The sequence below is a fragment of the Pelodiscus sinensis genome, chromosome 15 (assembly GCF_049634645.1).
Source record: "Pelodiscus sinensis isolate JC-2024 chromosome 15, ASM4963464v1, whole genome shotgun sequence".
Classification (NCBI taxonomy): Eukaryota; Metazoa; Chordata; order Testudines; family Trionychidae; genus Pelodiscus; species Pelodiscus sinensis.
The window spans coordinates 22774915-22784123 of record NC_134725.1 but is presented as its reverse complement, the minus strand read 5'-3'; positions in this window follow the sequence as shown (position 1 = coordinate 22784123).

The window sequence follows — 9209 nt, the reverse complement described above, 5'->3', positions numbered from 1 at the left end:
ACGCTTGGCTTGCTTTAGCAAGTGTGCCCTTAGTACCCTTATCTCCTGTAAATAATTCTTCATTGTTGTTGAGTTTCTGTTGTTAAAGTAGTTAGAAAATAGTTGGTTCCCATTGTCCCCCTCCTTGGGTGGTATGCCAGGAACTCAGGACTTCAAACCTGGCCTACACTGCTCTAATCTTATTCCCTGCAGTGACCCACACAAGGAGTGCCTAAAGTGCCTGGGAGAAGGCCATTTGATGAACTTCTGTAAGATCTGTAAATCCTTTAAGCTGAGGACTAAAAGAAAAACACGACTCTAGACTCAAGCTCCTCCTGATGGAGTTGACACTCCCACCCCCAGCACTGGAGTCAGCACCATCAGTGAGAGGCGCACTGGGGTCAATCTGAGATGTCGGACATATGTCAAAGTACTCCACAGTGTTGGGGCACCTGCTGGTGCCAAGTCACTGATCCCAGTCCCCAGCACAGAGTGCGCCCTTCATTTTCAGCGCACCATCGATGCAGGCTGAGCTGTGCACAGGCAAGTATCCTGGAAGCCCAAGATCTGTGTGTGGAGGGAGGTCCCAGAGCCGTCAATCCCGGATAAATTTCTGGCAGCCTGGGACCTGATTGAGCCACATCTTCCTCGGGGCTGGCACCGTGCGGTACAGAGGTGCACATGGGCCAAGAATACCAGGGGCTTAGGGCAGCTCCAGCACCACCTTCGGTGCCACTCCCCTGTCACCAGGACGTGAATCAGGTCCAGCACTGGTGCAGAATCCGGTGTGGGTAAGGATAGTTGCCCCCTGGGTGCCGCTGGCACCAAATCTCTCAGCACTGGAGTCGTCTATGCCCCCACCAGCACTGACACCAGCGCCATGGTCTGTATCGGAATACTTCTCGGAGTCAGATGTGGAATCCTTGTTGTCTAGGGCCTCGTTCCGTTGCTCTATCAGGTCACGGAGATCAGGGTCCACACACAGGTTGAGATCCCAGCACCGATCCTAGTCTTGATGCCAGTCCCATTTGTGGCACCGCTCAAGGAGGACCAGTCCGACTATGGTGCAGTCATGGCCCCCACAATGGCAGCCGTCTTCTCAGTGGCCCTTTTGGACTCCCTGGGCATACCACCAATCCCAGTGCCAGGGCCCTTCAAGCTTAGGATCTGTGGTAGCCTCGTCATACTTGTGCCATAGGGCTACCCCCTCAATTACCCCACTGATGAGAGGCCCTGGGTCAGAGAGCAGAGCCAGCCCCCCGGGGTCGGGGTGGGGACTTTGCACATCCTCCTCAGCAACCACCCTCATTGGGCTCTACCCAGATGCAGCCTACTCAAACCTTTCCAACTGTGCCTGCAGAAGGGCCACCACCACAGAGGGACACCTCATCCTTGTCACTAGACGAAGCCTTGGCAGATCCAGTCCCGGCTATGCTGGCCATGGACATGCGAACGCATCAGGACCTCCTCAGGTGGCAGGCCAAGAATTTGGGGGTGCAAACTGTGAAGGTCAAGGAGGATGAGGATCCAATGGTGGACATACTTACAGCTGATGCACCAGTGAGGATCGCCCTCCCTCTCAATGACAGTAGCAAAAATCACAAAAAGCCTCTGGCAGACACCAGCCTCCATTCCGCCAACTCAAAAAGGGGTCGAGAGGCAGTACTTTGTGCCACAGGCCGGGCATGAACATCTATTCGTCCATCCACCCCCGGCTCGGTGGTGCAGGCTGCCTTCCTAAAGGAAAGGCAGGGACAACTGGGTCCCACCCCTAAGAGTAAGGAAGCTAAAAAACTTGATTTCTTAGGATGAAAGGCTTATGAGACGGCAGCTGAGAATTGCAAACCAACAGGCAGTGCTCAGCAGACACCCATAAAATTCTTGGGTGGCCATTGATAAGTTTAAAGCCCAAGTCCCGCAGAAGTGCCAACAGGATTTTGCTGTGCTGACAGAGGAGGGGAAGGTGGTCTCTAGGATGGCCCTTCAGGCTGCACTGGATGCAGCAGATTCGGTGGCACAATCAACAGCCATGGGCATAGTTATGCACAGAAGCTCGTGGCTTCAGGTCTCTGGCATTCTCCCTGAAGTACAGACAAAGCTTCAAGACTGCCCTTTGAGGGGTCAAGGCTTTTTTCAGAACAGACTAATAGCAAGTTGCACAGTCTTAAGGATTCTAGGGCAACATTGACGTCCCTGAGTATTCATACCCCCATTCCCGCTAGGTCACTCGCTGAACCTGAGACCGCAGAGGGGGTACCAACAAGGCTCCAGGTTTGACAGCAGATGGAGGAGTAGAGGGAATAATACCAGAGGCCCCAGGAAGGGCTCTTGATCTGCCTCTGACCAGAACCAAGGCCCCCTAATAAATCCCAGGGCCCGAGGTTGGACTTTTGAAGGTGCATCTGAGGATGGGAGTACCAGCCCCAGTACTAGATCCCCCCCATCACAGACAGGCTGTCTCCTTTCCATTGTTCCTGGTGCTCCATCACTTTGGACCAATGGGTCCTTGATACAGTGCAAGGGGATATTCTATCCCATTCCTTTCTCCTCCTTCCAACCACTCTTCCCCATCCCTCTTCAAGGACCCCCCTCATGAGTTCCTTCTTCGTCAGGAGATCTCTTTGCTGCTATCTTTGGGGGTGGTAGAAGAAGTTCCCCTTGCGTTCAGGAGAAAGGGGTTCTATTCCCTTTACTTGCTCATTCCAAAATCCAAAGGAGGCCTTCGCCCCATCCTACGCCTTCATAAGGAAATCAAGGTGTCCTGTCTTTTGTTTCAGCAACACCAGACTAATATGGCTACATCTCTATTACTATTCAGAATGATGACGTTAGCCCCCGGTAAGTGTCAGATCATCCCATCGCTGCAGAACAGAGTTACTGCATTTAAAACATTTTTTTTTCTGTTCTGTGTTAAATGTGTAAAAAAAAAAAAAAAAAAAAAGAAGGAAGATATAACACTACATAAATCAAAAAGAAAAGTAAGCTAAAGTCTGCTTGTCCACTATCAAGGCAGTGGTGACCAGCTCCTCAACCATGCTGGGTTTGCCAGGGTTTAAAAAGTGTGCCACATGTCGAGAGCCTATGTCAGCCTCCAACGGTCACTCAGACTGTATTAAATGTCTGGGTGAATCTCATGTGCCTCAAAAGTGCACACGCTGCGCAAAACCGACTGTGTGAGTGCAGCGTGATAGGTAAATGAGGCTGAGGATGTTCTTGTTAGATAAGGCCCTGTGACCCTCAGATTCTGACTCGCTGAAGAGAGAAAAACGGAGAGCTTCTCCTCCTACAGCTGCTCCCACTCATAAAAAGGCTTCACCAGCATGCTCTTTACCACCCGCCTCCACAAGCAGAATAAGTACTGGAGAGAAGCCAGGAACATATGGCATCACAAAATCACACCTTAAAATGGCCTCAGTGCCAAAAACTCGACACATAAGATCTGCGGCACCAATAGCTATGACACCAGCAAGACAGGCTGCACCACCAGCCTTGTCTTGCACAGCCAGACGGGAGGCAGCACCACCTTTCGCTTCAACACCCAAGTCGGCACCAAGCCAATTGGACTGGATGGGACAAAGTACTTTTTATCTGCCAATTAGTTAGTTGGGGTTACTGATGCCAGGGTCTGCTATATCTTGTCAGCAGCCTGCATAATAGCCTCATCTACAGGGATGGCTATTTTTGCACACTGCCAAGGCCAAAGATTGTTAAGAAGACAATGTTGTTTCTCTTGGACCTCAGTGAGCTTTATTTCTTGGCTGGCAGTGACCCTCTTAAAAAGTTCCTGGAATTGTTTGAGGTCATCGGGTGGGTCAGATCACTGGGTCCTAGAGACTGTCATCAGGCTACATCAGTGGTCTCCAACCTTTTTAACCACAAGATCACTTTTTCAGTTTAAGTACAATGTAAGATCTATCTCTAGTCTAAATACCCTTCCCCGGCTTCCTTCCCCCTTCCACTTCTCTGAGGTCTGACCCTGCTCACTCCATCCCCCTTCCCTCGAATCTCATTCACTTTTACCAGGCTGGGGGAGGGTGTTGGGGGGCAGGTTCTGGTCTTGGGCTTGGTGTGTGGAAGGGGACACCCTACAGGTAGTGAGGTGGGATGGGTTCTGGAGTGGCCATCGGGATAAGGCATTTGCCTGAGGAGTGCAAGATTAGGGGCCTGTCCCCACTCCATCCACCCTGGGAGCGGCCAGACAGCCAACACAGGCTGCCCCAGGGATGGAGCTGGTGCTTACCTTAGGAAGGCAGGATAAGGGACCTGCTGAAAGAAGAGAGGTGGACTAGCGGATAGGCCATTTGCCTGGGGAGCACAGGATGGTGAGTTTGAGTTCCATCCCCCTCCACCCACCAGACAGCCAGCACAGGATAAGGGTCCCTCAGGAGGTGGAGTGAGCTCTGGAGTAGCCTATGGGATAGAGCATCAGCATCTGAAGCACAGGGTGGTGGACTAGAGTCCCTAGCCCCCACTCCACCCATCCAGGGAGTAGCCGGACAGGCTGCCTCAGGGATCAAGCTACCTCCCATATCAGTTAGGCAAGATAAGGGATGCCCTGACTGTGGGGTGGGTGCCCGAGTGGACTAGGGGATAGGACATTTGCCTGGGAAGCACAGGGGCGTGGGCTTGAGCCCTGTCCACCCTGGGAGGGGCTGGACAGTGAATGCAGGCTGCCCTAGGCATGGAGCTGGCTCCTGCATTTGTGAAAAGGACCTGCTGAAGGAGGGGAGGGTGGGAATCTCTGGTGAACTCAGGGACAGGGCATTGGTCTCTGGAGAACAGGGTGGTGGTGGTGGCTTGATCCCACCCACCTAGGCAGTGGCTGGGCAGCCAACACAGGCTGCCCCAGAGATGGAGCTGGCTCCTGCATTAGGAAAGAAGGATAAGGGCACCTCTGAAGGTGGGGTGGATTCTTGAGCGGCATAGGGCACCTGCCTGAGAAGGGCAGGATTGTGCAGGATTGTGGGTTCAAGTCTCACCCAGGAAGTGGCCAGATAGCTGTCCCAGGGATGGAGCAGCAGAGCCAAGGTAGGCCCACTCCTGCCACAAACCTGAACCACCCCCGAAAGCAGCTGGCACGTACAGCAATGACTCCATGTGCTGCCCTAATCTACAAGCACCAACCCCTACAGCTGCCACTGACCATGGTTCTCCATTATTGATCAATGGATGCTGCAGGAGCAATGTTTGTAGGCAAGGAGACCCCCCCACCCCACCCATGCTCTGACCATCTCAGGGGCTGCAGGGACATGCCAGCCACCTCCAGGAGCACAATTGCCACAGAGATAATTAATTACTCAGCCATGACAGGCTCAGCATTTTATAACTCACTACTCCAAGAATTAAATTTAAGCATAAGAGAGAAATGAAAGTTATGAAATGCACAGACCAGTCAAACACTAAAAAGAACCCACTTTGCAAGCAGGAAAAGTAGTAACAACCCCTCATGTATGTGTTGGGTCAGGAGATGAGAGTGAAGGACAGTGTGTGTGAAAGAGAATGACAGCCACACACTGAGAATAACAAAGCTTTTCATTGCCAAGCTCCCTCTGTCCCCTTCTCTCTGTACAGGAGTGGGGGAGAGAGGAGGGACACCCTGACATCATCACCTCCCGTTCTCTCTCCCACACCCTGTACTGCAAGCAGGAGGCTCCCAAGGGGCAGCTTCATGGCAGAGAGCAGGAGCAGCAGGATGATGGGGGGGAGGCAGAAATGCAACTGAAGTGCCAGCACTTGATAGCTTCCCAGCCAAACCAGTCAGGATCATCTGTCAGAGGCTCCCAAGATCTACTGGCAGATCCTGATCTACTGGTTGATTACCACTGATTTAAGCAAAGATATCTAAAGCACATGAATTCAAACACCCTAGAATGAGTTGAAAAATGTCTCCAAATAACTTCATTTAGGAGAGGACTTGATGAAATGTATAGATTTTGTGAAAATTTAGTTCTGAGATGGAATGGACGATTAGGCTTTCTGCATGTTCGAATGTCTCATGTCAATCTCCTACATCATGCCCTTCCTGACACTACTTCCCACCATCACCGTCCCTTTTCAGGGATCCTTCCCACGAGGATCTACTCAGAACAGAGGTCCTTCGCCTCTTAGATGTCGGGGCAGTAGAGTAGGTGCCAGAAGACCTTCAGGGCAGGGGATTCTAATCCCGCTGCTTTCTTACAATAAAAAAGACGGGTGGATGGAGATCCATTTTAGACCTTCACAAGCTGAAACAATACCTGTGAAACCAACGCTTCAAGATAGTGTTTCTAGTTTCCATCATTCCAGCATTGGAACTAGGGGACTGGTTTCTCAACCTGCAAAATGCCTACTTTCATATTACTATACATCTGGCACACAGACAGTTCCTACACTTTGTGGTCAGATCGGATCAATATCAGTACCGTGTCCTACCCTTCGGCCTGTCATGGGTGCCTAGAGTGTTTTCCAAGACGCTCACTGTCGTAGTGACATACTTACGTCGCCAAAGAGTTATGATTTATCCCTATTTAAACAACTGTCTAATAAAAGGGCCTTCAGAGACAGATACTCTATACATGATATCCATAACCAGGTGCACATTCGAATTCCTTGGCCTTGTTCTCAACATACAGAAGTCAACACTTCTGCCTGCAAAAACCTTAGACATCATTGGAGCCCATATAGATTCAACCATAGCAAGGGTGTACCTACCAATGCAACAATTCCAAGCAATCCAAGACCTTGTTTTTATCATCACAGACAGCCCCAGAGTTTCAATATTTACCTGTCTTCAACTCATGGGGCATATGGTGGCTATAACTTACATGGTTGCTCATGCAAGGCTCCATTTTTGTTGCCTTCAACTTTGGCTAGCTTCCATCTAATCTCACAGGAAGCAGGACATATGTGGATAGGTGTCCCCATCTGACGATGTCATAACATCTCTGAAGTGGTGGCCTCAACTAAGAAATTTATGGCAGGCGTTCCATTCCATCAAGACCAACTCACCACACAGATAACTACCGATGCCTCCCTCATGACATGGGGAGCTCATATGGGAGATATGGTTCAAGATCTATGGATGACCAAGGAATCTACCTTGCACATCAACTTACTAGAACTCAGGGCAGTTGCAAATGCATGCAAACATTTCCTGCCGCACATCCAAAGAACCACAGTAAGGATACTTACCGACAACATCGCCACAATGTATTCTATAAACCGTCAAGGGGGCTTCCTGTGCACCGAGGCGACTGGACTGTGGAACTGGTGCATCTGCAATGTGGTTACACTAACAGCTTCCTACTTACCAGGAGCCAATTATGTGTTAGCGGACTCGCTCAGCATTCATTTTGCACCAGACTACAAATGGGAGATCCATCCACACATCCTCCAAGCGATTTTGATCATTGGGGTCACCCACATATAGATCTCTTTGCCTCATATAAGAATGCAAAATGCCAGCATTATTGTTCCAGAGTTGGCATAGGTCAAGGATCTCTAGGGGATGCCTTTCTCCTCCACTGGGGGTGGGGGGATGGCTCCTCTTAAATGCTTTTCCTCGTACCCATTCATCTGCAGGTTCTCAAGAAGATCAACAGAGATGGCGCAGCAGTGATTCTCATAGCCCCATTCTGGGCACAGCAAACATGGTTCCCTTATCTTTATCGGATGCCTCCTCATTCACCTTATCACCTTCCCACGTATCCCAATCTCTTACCTCAGCACAGTGGGATTCTAATTCATCCTCAACCCCACATGCTATGGTTGACAGCCTGGCTTATAACTGGTTCCAAGAACATGAACTCCAATGTTAAGAGGAAGTGAGAAATGTTTTATTATAGTAGAAAGCTGTCCACTCAATCCACTTACCCGCAGAAGTGGTGCAGATTCTTATCTTGGTGCACGATTAGGAAGCTGGATCAACATACTGACCTTTTGCATGCTTCTTGGACTACATCCTACAATTAAAAGAAACAGGGTTAGCTCTAGCATCTTTGAAAGTACATGTAGCAGCTATCACCGCATTCCACACCTCAGTGGACAATTCTTCGGTATTTGCACATCCTACTACACATAGGTTCCTGAAGGATCTCTCCAGCTTATATCCTCCGCAAAGGTTACTACAACCTGCGTAGAACTTGGAGCTAGTTTTGGACACTCTAGCCCATGCTCCCTTTGAGCCGATGACAACTGTTCCACTTACAATGATGATACTTAAAGTTACATTTCTGCTAGCTATTACTTCTGCTCGCAGAGCTGGAGAGATACCAGCCTTGATGGTGGTTCCACCATACACAATCTTCAGCAACGATAAAGTCACGTTACGTCCACACCCATCCTTTCTTCCAAAGGCCTGCTCAGACTTCCATATAAATGAGCCAGTCGTACTCCCATCTTTCTACCCCAAGCCACACAGGAGCGTTCATGAGACCATGCTTCATTCACTAGATGTGAGAAGATCGCTTGCATTCTATTTTGAAAAGAACTCAGAACTGCTAATTTCACTACCAGAACATAGTAAAGGTCAACCTATCTCATTGCAATGAGTTTCAAACCTTATTATCTGCATTAAAAAGTGCTATGCTATATGCAACGAACCATTACCAGACAGCCCATTCTACCAGGGTTGTAGCAAACCTCTACAGTTTTCCTTACTGGGGTTCCTCTAAAAGATACTTGTAGTGCAGCAATGTGATCCACTAATACTTTCATGAAGCATTATGCAATTTCTCAAACTATCCACTAACACCGCTGTAAAAGCTGCAGTGCTTTTGACTGTGAATAAGCAGTGACTCCGTTACCTGCTGTCCTTATATTAGATGACTGTGTAGCAGTACTCTACAGTGGAGCACCCATGAGGATGCTACTTAAAGAAGAGGAAGTTACCTTGGTGGAGTAACAATGGTTCTTCGAGATGTGTGTCCCCGTGAATGCTCCACTACCTGCCTTTTCCCCACTTCGGAGTCTCTTGTTATATCTTTAAGACACCGGAGCGGACTCGAGTAATTGACGGGAGCCGGACCAAGTGAGATCAAAAGGCACGAATGGTGTGAGGTGCATGCCGTGCATGCACGGTCCGGCTGACCACTGCTCGTGAAAACTCCGATCTGCGGCACCAGGATGACCTGACACCTACAATGGAGCACCCACTGGGGAACGCATCTCGAAGAGCCATCATTACTGCACCACAATGAGTAATTTCCTCTTCTCATAGCCCCTGCCTCGCCCCGCCAAAACTGGTACACCAT